The following is a 15,881-nucleotide window of genomic DNA, read 5'->3' on the forward strand; positions in this document are numbered from 1 at the left end:
CTTAACTTTATTAATCCATAAGTGTTTTATTTATTTCATAATATTTAGAATATTTATATAGAGGTTATTATGTCGACTATATGATGAGTAATTATAATTAAATATGTACGAAAGATTTTAATATATTTTTGGATTTTTTTTTAACTTTTTACAATATTATATTACATATAGATTTTATTTTATAATTAATGTGTAATTATGTAATGAATACAAAATTATTATTACCAATATTAATTCAATATGCTTAATTATAATTATAATTAATTTGCAATTCATAGTTGATACAACTATTATTGTTTAACCTCATTAAATTTGTAAATGAAGTATATACTCGTACTTTAAATGAAAAGTTACTTTATTAAATATTAACAGCTTATATTATATATTTGAAATTAATAGAAAGAAATTTCATAAAAGCAACGGAATTACAGGAGGTTTTTTTCTGAAACAGCAACACTGAATTGAACAATTGAACATAGGTATATAATTTTATTGTTTATTTTACACCTTTACTTGGTTTTATAGTCGCATAATGTCGAATTCATGTCCTTTTCGCGTACCCGGGTAAGTTAAAAAGCGAGCAAATATTTGCCGCGCGACGGTAACTGCGGGTGGCTAAAAGTATAATTTACACGGAATCATGTGACTTTTGTACCTACAAACAGGTAAACTTTTCGTGTTCAAAAAAATACGAATGAACGTAGGGTCATAAAAAAGCGAACGCAATTGGTTGTAAGCTGAGGTCAAAGTCAGAGGCGAACTGAGGATTAAGTTAAACAGTTTATCATTGATCCGCTGTCAATAACTTTATTTATAAATGTTAAGTATTTGGTTAATTTTAGTATTATTTGTGAAAAGGAATAAAAAACGGAAATATATATATATATATATATATATATATATATATATATATATATATATATATATATATATATATATATATATATATATATATATATATATATATATTTACTTAATGAATGGTAGTTAAGTTGCAATAAAAAACCTAATATGCTAATTTGTAACTTTAATTTCATAAATTAGGTATATAATATGACGAATTTATGAAATCAAGTAAGTTGTTGTTAAGTGTTGCATAACGTATGATTAAATGAAAATTTAATCATTTATTCATAAATTCAAATAGTACAAAGAAACGAATCTTACCCTAGTCTATCCCTGGGGGTACTGTACCCATATCTCACTATACGGTGGCCAATGAGACATTTTCCAGAAATAACCTACTTGTCTCCACACTAAATCACAAGGAATTCTTTCAACAATAACTGAAGATTTCCGTTGTCGGTGTTTTATGAGAAAATGTAGCCATTTTTTTTAATTGAATCACGAACAAAATTGAACATTTCGGGTTTACGGCGGCCTTAACATAAACATTTTATCTTTTTGCGTCTTTGTTCACGTTTGATTTACATTCGTTTGTATTTCTAAACAAGTTTCTGTAGAGTTTTAATGAAAATGAATTAATTATTAGAAGTTTAATCAGTATTGTAGAAATTATTATTGTACCAGTCACTGTAGTAACACAAACTTAAGTTTCGAATTGGAAATGTATATTATTATTTGATTAAATAAAATAGTGACTTTAATAATGACAATAACATAACAAAACATATCAATAAATGAGATAGATTGTAGACATATTAAATTGAAAATATTTGAGTTCATTCTTCTGTACATGTTGATTTTGTTTTTATGTATTTTATTGTATTTTGTTTTATAGTATGTCGTTTTTGCCCCGCAATGTAAAATTATATTTTTTATTTTTACGACATTAATATCTAATTAATACGACAGAAAACCCTATTGATCATAAAAAGTAGTAGTCAAAATTATGTAATATATTAAATTAAAAACCTGAGCAAATCGAGAACTTCCTTCTTTCGGAAATTGCTTATAAACAAATTTAATAAAAGAACAATATTATTTAAATAAAATGTTCAGACCAATTTAAGTAATATGCAATTTTCATTTTATAAACCAACAATAAGAAGCGGCCAACAATTTTTCATATAGATGGATTTGAATTAATTATCCTCTTATTCACAAAGACGGAATGTCTTTGGTCGATTCCTCTTAATTAATATTCATGACAAAAGCTCCTCGCAACTACCATATAAATGCGTATACTGTACATTCGATAAAATTATTACAATACCAATTTTGTACCTGTTACGTTAAAATCTTCGAGTTGCCCAAACCAAGCTTCGTTAATCCCAGTTCAATTCTATGAATATAAATTGAATGAGTGAAGGATTTGTGAACGTAATCCTGTTATCCTAATCTCTTTATACACGATATTCAGTATCTTACATGGATTCGAGAGATACGACAAAGCCTTATTTGTAATAGTTTAATAAGATACATACCTATCATTATATATTGTTCAATTTTGCTTTGTAGTGAATTGATCCAATTTTCTTTATGTATTAAATCTAATCTAATTTAGATGTAGGAATAAAATTGTTATAAGAAGTAGTCAAAGCTACATTCAATAAAAAGAGTCAATTATATATTTTATAATTAATATGGAAAGCCTCGAAACCTCATGTTTTCTTTATTACCCTTTGTGGTTTACTGCCTCAACTTATAAACCCATAGGTTGTGTGCTCGAATCTGGCCAACGCCAAAACTTTGTGTGCCTATTTAAATTTCCGACTAACTTTTTGGTGGTGGAGAACATTGTAAACAAGCCAAATTAATCCGACAGTCAAGGGTAGGCTCGGCACCTGCCATGTAGTATTCAAATATCCTCTCCGATTGTTATTATAAATGCTAAATTTTGTGAGGACGTATAATATGGATGTTTGTTACTATTTCACGCGAAAACTAGTGAACGGATTTGAATAAAATATAGTCCATGGATTGGTTTTTATTTCAAAATACAGATGGCAAACGAGTATGCTTATCTGATGGTAAGTAACTACCGCCGCCCACGAATACCAGCAATACCAAAGTTATTACAGGTGTGCTTGAGACACTTGCGGTGGAAGACTGCCTCACATCCAGATGGCTGAAATGATACTTTAGTTTGTGGTTATATGTTAATTCAACATATATAATACTTTTAATACTGACTCATGCCTGCTAAACCGCGACATTTACCAGATCCCTCTGTACAAAGTCTTCCGACTTTGTACAAAAGTCGATTGCTTGGGTACCTCTGTCCCATTCGTGTTTCAACCGTGAAGCAGTTTGAAGGCTGTGTTTCAGTTTGAAGGGTGGGATATGGCGTGAATTTACTGGGTACAGAGGAATAACACCTGAGCCATCAGGAATGGCAACGCATGGGGGGTATTACGGGCAAAACAGTATATTCTGTCAGTATCATGTCCATGGTACTGCTCATGTCTATAGGCGACGGTTACCGTTTTTCATCAGGTGGGCTGTCAACTTGTTTGCCATTCTAAGTATTGTATAAGTATAATGTATAAGTATTGTATAAGTTGTATAAAAAAAAAGAGAGATACACTTAGTGCTGTATAAAATGTAGGTCCACATAAGATTTAAATATGCTCGGTACATTTGTAGGTATGTTAAATGTTAGAATGTTTACCAAGAAATTAATCGTCGGGAAATTAATCTGCGGAACTCATCCGGGATCATAGGTGTAAGCATATTGTTTATTTTTATTTAACTATAAAATCTAATTCATGTGGAATAACATTTATATGATTGTGATTTAGAGAGTGTTTGTTTGCATTGTTTCGAGTAGATTAGATTATTTTACTGTCACTTACTACAGATTATAACTATTTATATACTTAAAACAATCTAATAATCTTAGATTATATAGATAGAGCATCGAGTCTAAAAAACGGGTCAACTTTTTGTCAAATTAGCTGACTCGTTTTATTATCAGTGTTCTATGTACTTATACACATAATGTATCTTGACGTTTCCATATTTACATATTTAATGAATAAAATGATTTTTTACGCATTAAAGAGATGCGAAAATTATAAAACAAAATAAATATAGAAGGTATAAAAGAAACAGTCATAACTATTTATCACACAAAATTGTGACTTATGAGTTGACCTGCTTTTTACGAAGCTCTTATAAGGGGACACTCCATCTATATAATATAAGCTAACAATATTATTTTAGACAACTCTATTTTTATCTAAATGTATACAAAAACCAGGAAATATTACTCGTAATGATAATTGTTAATTCGGCAACGACACTCAATTTGTAACCTGTAAAATACCGAAGTTATTTAACTTTTTACAAACTGTGCCGTTTGGTCGAAGTTTTTCTCCAAATTAATATTTCATATACAAACTAACGAGAAACTCGCACCTTTGCCAAATATTTAATTCATCCGCCCTCTGCTGACATCAATAACGTTTTATTCCTGATTCGTCGTTAAAGTTTTATGGTTCGTCTGGCAGATGAATAAAATAGTTTGAATAGGCAATCGATTTATATGGTGACAGTCGTATTGCAGTTTTATATAGCTGCCGTTTGTTTCTTTTTTTTAATATTTAGGACTAGACATTCCTCGCGGCTATGCCTGCGTGAATCAGTATATATGTAAAATATTTTGTGTTAGGATTTTTTTAATAAATGTTAATGGAATAAAATAACCAAATACAAAAAAAAAAAATAGGTAGTGGATGATAATGGAATGATCACTCCGTCTGCGCTATTTGTATATACTGGCAGAACACTGGTGAGAGATTATAAATGAGGATGAAACAGGTCGGTTGGCCTATAGTAACAAATGTACAAAGAATTAATCAAGATGGTTTCTAGGGAGAACTGCGTAGAGATTGACTTGATAGGGTATACTGCTAGCATTGGGGCTATTAGATTCCCTATACCTACTAACAATCCTTCCTCCCTATATGTTAAGTCAGGACATAAGCTACCTTTATATTAAATTTAATCCCATTTTGTTTAACCGTTTAATCGAGATTGAGACAAACATACAAACATCTTTAAAAACTTTCACATTTACAATATTTGTAAGATATCAGCATTTTCATGATTGTAATGATAAAAAAATTCACTTCAGGGTACGGAGTATTAGCCTATTATCACCATAGGAGAGCAAAATTAATCCTCAGAAATGGCAAAGAATGAGGGACGTCACAGTTGCTGTGTAGGCAATACATACTATGAATTTATAAATAATAATAATTATTTCGTTTGCGTATTTATATAGCATGTTTTTATTATTCTAAAAACACATGACGAATATCACAACAATGCAAGATTATATTAACTGTGTTATGTGAAAATTATACCAAGAAAAAGTCGCGAACTCACTTCGTTATATGTATGTTAATGTAAGGCAAACGGCCCGGGTTTATGTTGGCACCAAATTAGAAAAGGGTTATAATATGATATATATATATCGATATATTCCTTAACCTTATATGTATATATAATATATTTTTATAATTATCATACCCAAATATTTATTTTCTTAAGAGACAATATTGTATCAACTGTTTCGGATTATCAAGTTATGTGGAGACGTCTGCCAACTGACAAAGGAGTCCAAACGAAGGGGGATGCGTATGTATTTTAGTGCACTTCATAGAGCGAGAGGAAGGGATAAGAGGCCTCCTCTATGAAGGGAGAAGGAATACGATGAAACGGGCCATTGCTATCGAGGTTACTTACAATGCGGGAGATAAACCATGGTCTTGGAGCTATGGTGAAGGGATGGAACACCATAAGGTTTTAGCCTTATCTATGAATTAGTTATAAGATTTATTATTTTTTAGTAGTCACAAACCATTTCAATGAATACAAGCATGGTTGTTCTTGGCAGACGACGATTTTAAGTGACACGAGGTATCTCCTGACGAAGAGTCTGATTTCAGGACTGAGAGCGTTCTATTTTAATATTTTAATACATTTATTTTTTACTCTTCAAGTCGGTGTGGCTTGAAGAATGAAAGAAAGGAACTTGGAAACGTAACCCACAAACTTAAAGGAAAGCCACCGTCACGAGTTCGTGGCAGTCATATTATGATGAGAGCATGAAACACCATGGGTTCTAGCCAGTGGTAATCCGGTAGTCTGAACCGGGATTCGTCATTCTCGTGACACGATTAATTTTACGTATGTTAAAAAAATAAATTTGCGTGCCGAAGTTCATCAGCATATATCAAACATTGTAAACCATTAGTCAGTGAGATAGAAGCAGTACAAAGTTATTAAGTATTGTACCTTATTACAATATATTTATTGAATATTAGCGAGAAGCTGGGTCCACTATCCTAAATCATAAGGTTTAAGTTAGTATAATTATGATTGAATTTAATTTTCGTAGTACATTACATTTAAGTTAATTTAATTCATGAAATTAATATAACCATTGTATAAATAAGATTTCTACGCAAATTAAAAAGTACATTTCTATATTTTTTCTATATAGTCTCTATCGATTAAAGCGGTGCAAAGACATTATTTAATAATATTAAACTTTATTATAATTACCCATATCTAACCTGTTAAATACTTTGAGCCAAATCTGTCACATTTGAATGAATTTATAATTATTCATACATCGATACTTTACTCACGTATTTATAATGCTAGTGATTTAGTCAATTATATTTTTTATTTTTGATAGTATTTTTCATGTAACACCCAGTGGGGAAACAGGTCAAATAATGTTAATGTCATCTTTACATGCGAAAGCCAACTTACATTAAAGTTTTAGCTGTTAAAAAAAGTGTAAGAATTCCAGCCATAATATTCTTTAAACTCAACATTGTTTTCCAGGGTTATCGAGAGTCGGAATTAAAAAGTTATCTTTTATAGAAAACGCACGGTAATCGCGAATAGATAAAGATTTTTATTTATATTAATCATAAAAAAACTATTGATTTTATTTGTAATTAGCAACTTATTATTTAGTGGTGCCCATAATTGTAAAATATCTTAAAAATTCTGTTCTAAAATAATGCTTACACAGTAGAAAAGACTTGGTAGTTGAAAAGATTTATAGTTGATATTCAAAAAAATTGTATGAGCACAAATACTAACACAAAAAAAGAGGTTGACATTGTATATGTACCACTTATACAAAAGACATAATAATAGGTGATATTACCGTCCATATTGTAATAGATAAAATGAATTACAGTTACCATATTTAATGATAATCATAGGACAACTCCAACAATGTAACACGAGTTTACTTCGCCTAAGTTCTGTCACAATGTTATGAACAATACGATGTCTCAACGCTATCTCACCCCTACAATTACACGAGACAATATAATTTGGAACTATGACGTAAGTTCGAGATATGTGCATTTGAATTCATTCAGTTAGTGCTAAATTGCAGCATTTATGTTACTTACTAATATTTTTATCCATAATTCTAAATAATACCAATATTTATTTATATAGTTATACTTCCATTAATTTGGGTTACTTAAAATATTTAAATCTCATAATGCATATACATGTTTAAGCACTAATCCACTAAGTTTAAATATTTCCATCTTTAAGTAGCACTTAGTTATGGAATAAAGTACTTATTTGCTTAAACTTTAAATTGTACTTTGTAATTGTAATTACATAATTTAAATAATTCGTATAATTTATCGAGTTAGAGTAACTCGAGAAATATATGAATCATTTAAACTTCTATATTATATAAACATTTAAAGAAAATTACTTAAAAATATTATTTTTTTTCCTTATAATATTTTCTATAAAAACAACCATTTATAGGTACTTGCCATAATATGCCAATACTAAGGCTCTAGTTGTAATATAGGCATAGATTTATAAAAAAAGTACACTAAATATTTTGGCAAAAAAAAAAAAGATTTTTATATAAATCTATGCCAGACATTGATCAAGTATCGAAGAATAATTTTGTGTAACTTTACTTATTTAGTAATAACGTTGTTATTTTTTTTTTATATTTGCTTAATTTGTTTATAAATATAGATTCGAGGAAACAATGTTTAATTATAATTTTAATGTTTTCGTTGTGGATATAATTTCATGATTCTAATTAAAAACAAATTTGTATATAAATGAAAGAAACAGATAAGCGTACAACCTCATTTCGTGATAAGAAGTAGCACGTTCTGACAAGTAATAAAACAAACGCCATAGACTTAAATTCCTATAGAAGTGACTTTTTTAATTTTATTGAATTCTATTAACAATGGTTTTAAACATAAATTATAATTTTAAAATTTTAGCTTATCCGACTTTATTGTAAAGAGTTTAAAATTAAATACATAATAGTGGTAGAGTATTATTACCTATTAATCAAGTGCAAATTGTTTCCTTATAAGCGTATTGCTAATTATAGGTTTAATATGGTCGTAAAAACAAATTCTAATATTTTATATAATAGTATTTACTTAAATATAATATAATATAATATAATAATATAATATAATAGTATTTACTTAAATCTTTATTCAGTCATTTAAGTTAAGTTCATTAAAAATCATAGGTATTTTTATATAATGTATGACAATAAAATGGTACCCCGCCTGCGCTATTAGTATACACTAACGAGGCACCAGTGAAGGATGATTGGTAAGGATGAAAAAACAGGTCTGTTAGCCCATCGTGATTAATTCAACGATAAATTAGTCACGATAGTTTCTAGGGGGAACTGCGTAGAGGTCGACCTGATATGGTATATTGATAGTAATGTGGACTAACTCTCCCATTACTAACAGTCCATTCCCCCCAAATTATAGGTATGTTTAAATAAAAATTAATGAATCAACGAAATAAAATTATTTTAATGACCTAACTCTTCTTCCGCTACATAAATTCAATTTTATAAGTTTCAATCAGATTAGTATGTAATATTTCACGAAAATATTACCTACCTTATTAAAACACGAGTTATCTCGACTTGTAATAAAATTGTAGAAAGGATTATTGCTTGCTAGCTCTTTTTGTTATAATAATAGCTATATAGAGTAAAATCAAAATTGTAGGCGTTCGTGTTCCACTACTGAAACTAAATATTTTCATCAAATATACATAGTATGAAAAACTATGAAAAATTATGAAACAAAAAAATACGCAATGTTAAAAACATTGGGTATTTTTATCGTTTTTTCGTAGTTAATTCCCAATATAATCTTATCTATGTCATGGACATAAAAGTTTATTGCAAATATTTTATAATTTTTTTAAAAATGTAACAAACTGTTATCTACAAGAAATACTACATCCTAAAAATAGGGTTTCTGTAATAGGTAATAAATTCTTCGTTTTATCCCTAAAGAGTTAGATTTCACACTATATACTGTTTATATAAATTATATCTATTTTGCTATGAAAATGAGTTAAAATCAACAATCAGCCGCAAACTGACAATGAAGTCATTATTATAAGACGCATCAACCAATTTCAATGACAAAAGAAAGCAATTTGAAAAAAATAAACAACTCAAAGCAATGAATAAGCCCCTTTTCCACGCCGTCATCATCCTAATGAACACGTCGGAAAATACATTAAATCAACCTACTTTAGCGAAATACCAACACAAAATCTGTTGTGTTGAAACCAGTTGGCTTGAACGTAAAGATGAAGCCACAGCTCTACATTTTAAAATGAAGCCGCCAACACAAATTAATTATTCATACGCGACGTGGCGGGGAGTAACAATCAATAATTTATGCAACAGCTGATGAGACGCATTGGAATCCCACAAATGAAATTCTGCATATTGTACAATGAGATAAAAAAGTAAGAAAAAAGATTCGACGCCGCGACGCGGCTTAAAGAAACATTACACATTCGTCCCGCTCAGAGATTTCTGCATATTTGATATGGGAGGAAATATTACACCGCAACCGGGAATAAAATAAAGGAACTCTTTGTAAGTACTCCCGTCGGTAATAAAGATTATGTTCTTAAAGCCGTGTGTACTGCAGAGTACCGAGCAAGCTCAGGTGAAAGTTAAGAGGCGGCGCCGGCCTGAGTTCTAATATTACGTCTCATAAATTAGGAGACGAGGTAGTAACATTCCCTCAGTCTCGTTTCCTTCAGATGGCAATTGTCCCGATATTACATGGCCATAAATTGACGGTATATGTAAGCGTGCCGTATGTATGCTAATGTCGAGTCGCTTTCCGGAGCAAATTTTTATTATGATTGCTGTATGGCGTCCTTTGACTTCGATAACTTTGTTGTAGTGGAAGCCAAACGATCGCATAAGACGATAATACTTATTTGACAATATTTAAAAAAAAAATTACCCCCAGTAAGTTTATAGCATAGTAATAAGCCATATGTGACTTATTTATTTATTATTTTTATGAAATTATTTATTTAACTCTTTATTGCACCAGCAACATAAAAATATACAATAATATATACATATATATTACGGGGACAATCTCTTACAGATAACCTTTGATTAAAGCAGAATAGATTTTTTTATACAACTTAGAATGGCAAACAAGCTGACGGCCTACCTGATGGAAAGTGGTAACCGTCGCCTATAGACATGAGCAGTACCATTAGTATACTGTTTCGCCCATGATACCCCCATGCGTTGCCATTCCTGAGGACTCTGGTGTTATTCCTCTGTACCCTTTACACAACTGCTTTACGGTTGAAACACAAATGGGACAGAGGTACCTAAGCGACTTTTGTACAAAGTCTCCCTCTGGTAGATAGAGATGGGTAGGTGGCGTATAAGTGAATTAATAAATTAATAAAATAAATTTTACGTGCATAAAATACAATAACCTATATTGCAGCAAAATACGAAATACATATTATTTATTAAATTACTAATTATAACAAAAAATATATAATATACGTATGAATATATACATAACATACAAGGAAATGTGACGAAGCAAGTAAAATATTACAAACAAAAGTAAAAGAAAATGCGATTTGACGTATTTTTTAAACGACGTTAAAGACTGGGCACTCCGTATAGAGGGTGGTAGCAAGTTCTATAGGCGCACAACCTGAACGGAGAAGGATGTAATGTAGTGCACGGAATGTGAAGGGGTTTTTAGATAAATATTTCTTTTAATTTCTTAATAGAAATATTTATTTATTTGTTTAATAGGCTAGGTGAGCTTTACAGTATTCCAATTTGTTTCTCTACAAAAGTATCAGTACAAGAATAAATCAATCGATACATATAATAAAATCGTAACTGATCGCTGTCTGTACATAAAAAATATATAAGAAAGACTATCATGGCTTTTATTACGCAACAGAACCCAAAACAATGATTTTTAGAAGTTTCGTCTGTTTGTCTGTACGTTTGTGTATGCTAATCTCAGAAACGACTTGAATTTGTATGCGGTTTTAACTAAAGCGTTGCGGTTTGCTCCACTTAACATGTAGTGTTTGTTTTATTTCAATCGGTTTATAAATAAAAAAGTTATATCAATCTAAGGAAGCATGTAAATAATTATATAAAATAACCGATCAGTGGAATCGGCTGAAACTTTATGAAGTTATTAGGTTTGTAATTATATAATACAATATAAGACCGGATTCGTGAAGAGTTCCAATAGGAATGATATACATGAACTACATAGTTACAAACAGGCAACGCCGTGTGAAACGATTAGTACTCTAATAAAGATAAAAAACGAATAATTAACGATAATTGAATATAAAGCAATACAAATATAAATACATTTATATATTAACCTTCATTTGCGAATTTGTCTGCGTAAAGGAGAAAGAAGTAGGTAAATGGTATGTATCGATGGATGTAGTCTATACTCTTCTCATTTCCGTATAGTACAGTATACTAAATTTCATGACAAATGAAAGTATCAAGAGGTAACAAACAAACTCACTTTTATATTTATACTATCATTTCTATGTAACAACAAATTGTTTTCGGCATAAATATTCAATACGTTTTATTGCATTTTTTAATGGACGAATAATAACTGTGACAAATATAATGTCTATATCCAGAGGTGATTGTTAGAAATAATTCAATTTTTATTTAACAAAAAGCCTAACGATCATAAATAATGGGAACCGAAATATCGTATCGTGAACAAAAAGCGAATTCGCCCTTACAAATGGCAACAAAACGTTAACGACAGTAATAAATTCAGAAGTAATTAACTCCAATTTGTTTTTCAGTAATTTTTCACAATTCTACCTTTCCAATTCAGTGAAATATCCTGTTATAGGGTAAACAGGTGCAGTTAAGGACATTTTCACTTTCATAAACATTTCGAGGGCCGGGTAAAAGGGTCGGACGCTGACTTAATAAGGTAGGGTAGATCACTATAAAAGTGGTCTCTCTTGTGATATTGCAAAATGTTCTTTTTTACGATTTTACTCGCTCAATAAGGACTATTATCGATCTTTTCTTATTAAAATAACATTCATATAAATATTCAGTAACATACATTATTTTGCCGTATAGGTCTCGGCATAGAAGATGTAAGAGACGACTAAGGGAGCTTATGGTAAAGGGATGAGCAGCAGCGTCCCTCTTAAAACACCACCAAAAGTCAAACTGTGATTGTCATTCCGCCTTCTTTTCTTGTACATGTAAGAGACTGATTAAACGATTTATCAAATTAATAAAATTCCGTTTAATTGTTTATTTGACAAAACTAATTGACTGACTCATTAATGCATAATTTAAATCGCTAAACTTATAATTATGGATTTTTCTTTGAATATAAACACCTCTTACATATATGCAACTACAATGATAACATACTACAAATTGTTAAATATACAAGTAAGTACACTTTTTCTATCCTTAAACAAAATCCTTCAACTTGTCTATTTGTCAATCCAACTGTCTCTATCATACTAAACCATGATAAATTTGCATAAGAAGTGTGTCTTTTTTCCCCACTTCCCCCCTCCACCGTTCTATGCAAATTTTTCAGAGGACGCTTCGCTGCACAAGAACGGCGCAGTGTTGAAAACTCCTGGCTTGGATTTTTTGTCTGAAACTGAACAGCTTCATATATATTGGTCGGGGCTAAAATAGACACTTATTGGTAGATATCTATGTAATCGATCAATTTAAAATAAAATTAACCGAAAATTGTTACAGTAAAATAAAAGTTTGTATTTATAACCTAGTAAAGCCGAGAGATAGTGGTAAGGTCGTCTATCGCTACATTGGACTCTTGTTTGAGTTGCCCATATTTTACTCTGTAAAATATGGGCATCTCAAATATTATGTTTAGTTTTTTTTATACAACATAGAATGGCAAATAAGCTGACGGCCCACCTAATGGAAAGTGGTATACTGTTTCGCCCATGATACCCCCCATGCGTTGCCATTCCTGAGAACTCAGGTGTTATTCCTCGGTACCCTGTAAATTCACGCCATATCACACCCTTTAAACCGAAACACAGCCATGCAAACACAACTGCTTCACGGTTGAAACAGGAATGGGACAGAAGTATCCAAGCAAACGACTTTTGAACAAAGTCTCCCTCTGGTGAAAAATAATCTATAAATATGAGTGTCTCATATATAAGAATCATTATCATCATGATTATATCAGCCGTTATATGTCCACAGCTGAACATAATCCTCTCATGTACAATGTATTTGAGGTCGTCACTCCATTTGCCGAGGGGTCGTTCTACACTGCATTTGCCCGTATGTGGTCGCCACTCTTTTCCTTTTTTCCCTATCAGTTATATAGGATTACTATGGATAAAATTAACTAATTATTTTAATATAAAAAAAATACAGTTGAATAAAATGTTACAGAGCTTAAAAATGCACTTAGTACGTTTTTAATTATAATAAATTATGAAACTGAATTTTAAAATTTTGTGGAGCATACAAGTCCGGAGACATCGTGCATGAATTCTTTCTACAGTTCAAATGGTTCTGAATAGTGGAAGCTTTTTTATCTTAAAATGTGCTCTGAAAATAATACCCGATCTCAGTTCGTTATTTGAATAATAGAAGGTTTTACTGTAACCGTTCCTAAAAGAATACTTGAATATCTTCTGTATCTCAAATCGGTGGTCATACTGGATATTCGAAGTAAAATGTTTTCATTATAAGTATGCAACGATTCTTACGGGATAAAGATATTATTCTTATTTTTTTTATACATCCCTGATTTGAATATTTGTGATTGAAATAAAATGCAAGCAAAACTGCTACAAATTTCGTGTATAACATATAAAATGTTTACTCTAAAAACGGTACATAGCTAATTATAGACATTAAAACCATTCTCAACCCTCATTACCGTAGTATTCTATTGAAACCATACTTCTATATTTCAAATATTAATGGGTAGCTCAGAGAATTCTGGGTCCCAGGCATCCAGCCGTTACGTTCCCCGAACTACTCTATTTTATAAGCCGTAAAAGGTCCCCTCATAAAAGAAAAAACAGCCGACGGTTAAACCTACCTACAGGTATTAAAGCAAGCAATTAAAGTCTTAATGTAAAACCTATCCGAGCTACTAATAGGGATTAGACGGAAATGGCCTCATCTTTAGAACGCCTTACTGGCGGCCCGTAGATATTCCTCTCGTGTAAATGAATAAAATTGATAAATTAATTTTATTATAATGTTTAATCTTTAATAAGGACTCTTTCTATATATATATATATATATATATATATATATATATATATATATATATATATATATATATATATATATATATAAGTTTGAATATATTTATATATATATATAAATAATTCGTTATTGATAGAACAAAAGAAATTGCCAAATGAAATTGTTTTTATAACTTTAATATGTAGAAGTAAAGTTACGTTTCCGCCACTAATCTGATTTCTCCTCATACTTTATGTTGACTGGAAGAAGTGCTTCTAAGGAATAAATTTGCATAATTATATACGACTTCAACGTGACATAATTGGATTTCATATGTAATCTTTTTGTACAATAAAGTTTATAAACAGAGGAATCTCTACAATGTATTACATTTAAAATACACTGGTTGTTTCCCATGGCATTATTCACGTGGAATCTGTTACACAGAATTTCCGTAACATTAAATGAATTTCTCTATATTTTAAGATTTAATGGCTACTTAGTAAGCGAGTGATATTATGCTTTGTTTGATCTCATTTCGTATTTTGTACGTTTAACTGATATCTTCGTTAATTGCTAATAAATTTTTATTTGTTTATTTTTATTTATTTATTCTTTATTATACAAAAAAAAAAAATTACAACATATAATACATATAAAATAAAGATGTACAACAGGCGAGCTTAACTCTGTAATTTTATTAAATTTTAATAAATAATTTTTAAATTGGATTTAAATCTGTAGGTTTTACATTAATTAAGTTTTAATTGAAGCTGCCATATGATTTTACATTCTTTTTATTAAATAGTATCATGTAAAGAAGTAAATTACACAGTACAATAATTATATGTATTAATGCCGTATGGTCCCGGCATAGAATGGACCACCCCTTCCTTTTTTGTGGGTGTCGTAAGTGGGGACTAAGGGAACTTAATGGTTGATGGATGGGCAGCAACTTCTCTCTTAAAATATCATCAAAAGCCTAACTATAGTTGTCAACCTGCCTGCCAAGCGTGGCAGCTACTGGCAAAATCCCTCCTATGGGATGTCCCTCTTACGTCCAGCGTTGGATGATGAACGGCGGAAATGATAATCATGATGGTAATTATATTATGTGGCTCCAGATAGGATATGCACTTACAAAGCTTTGTAACCATTTTGTTTTTTTTTACATCAAATTTATTTCTTGAGATCAGTTAATTATCTTTTAAGTAAGAGATCCTAAATATAATAGAAAAACACATAATGGCGTCAAGAAGATAGACTCTGCACACCAGGTATATTAAATTTCATTTATTACTTTGTCAATTAATGAAAAGCCATTCGTCTAGACTATTATCGACCTGTTTGT

Source organism: Galleria mellonella, unplaced genomic scaffold (assembly GCF_026898425.1).
Source record: "Galleria mellonella isolate WM207_F2 unplaced genomic scaffold, CSIRO_AGI_GalMel_v1 utg32, whole genome shotgun sequence".
Lineage (NCBI taxonomy): Eukaryota > Metazoa > Arthropoda > Insecta > Lepidoptera > Pyralidae > Galleria > Galleria mellonella.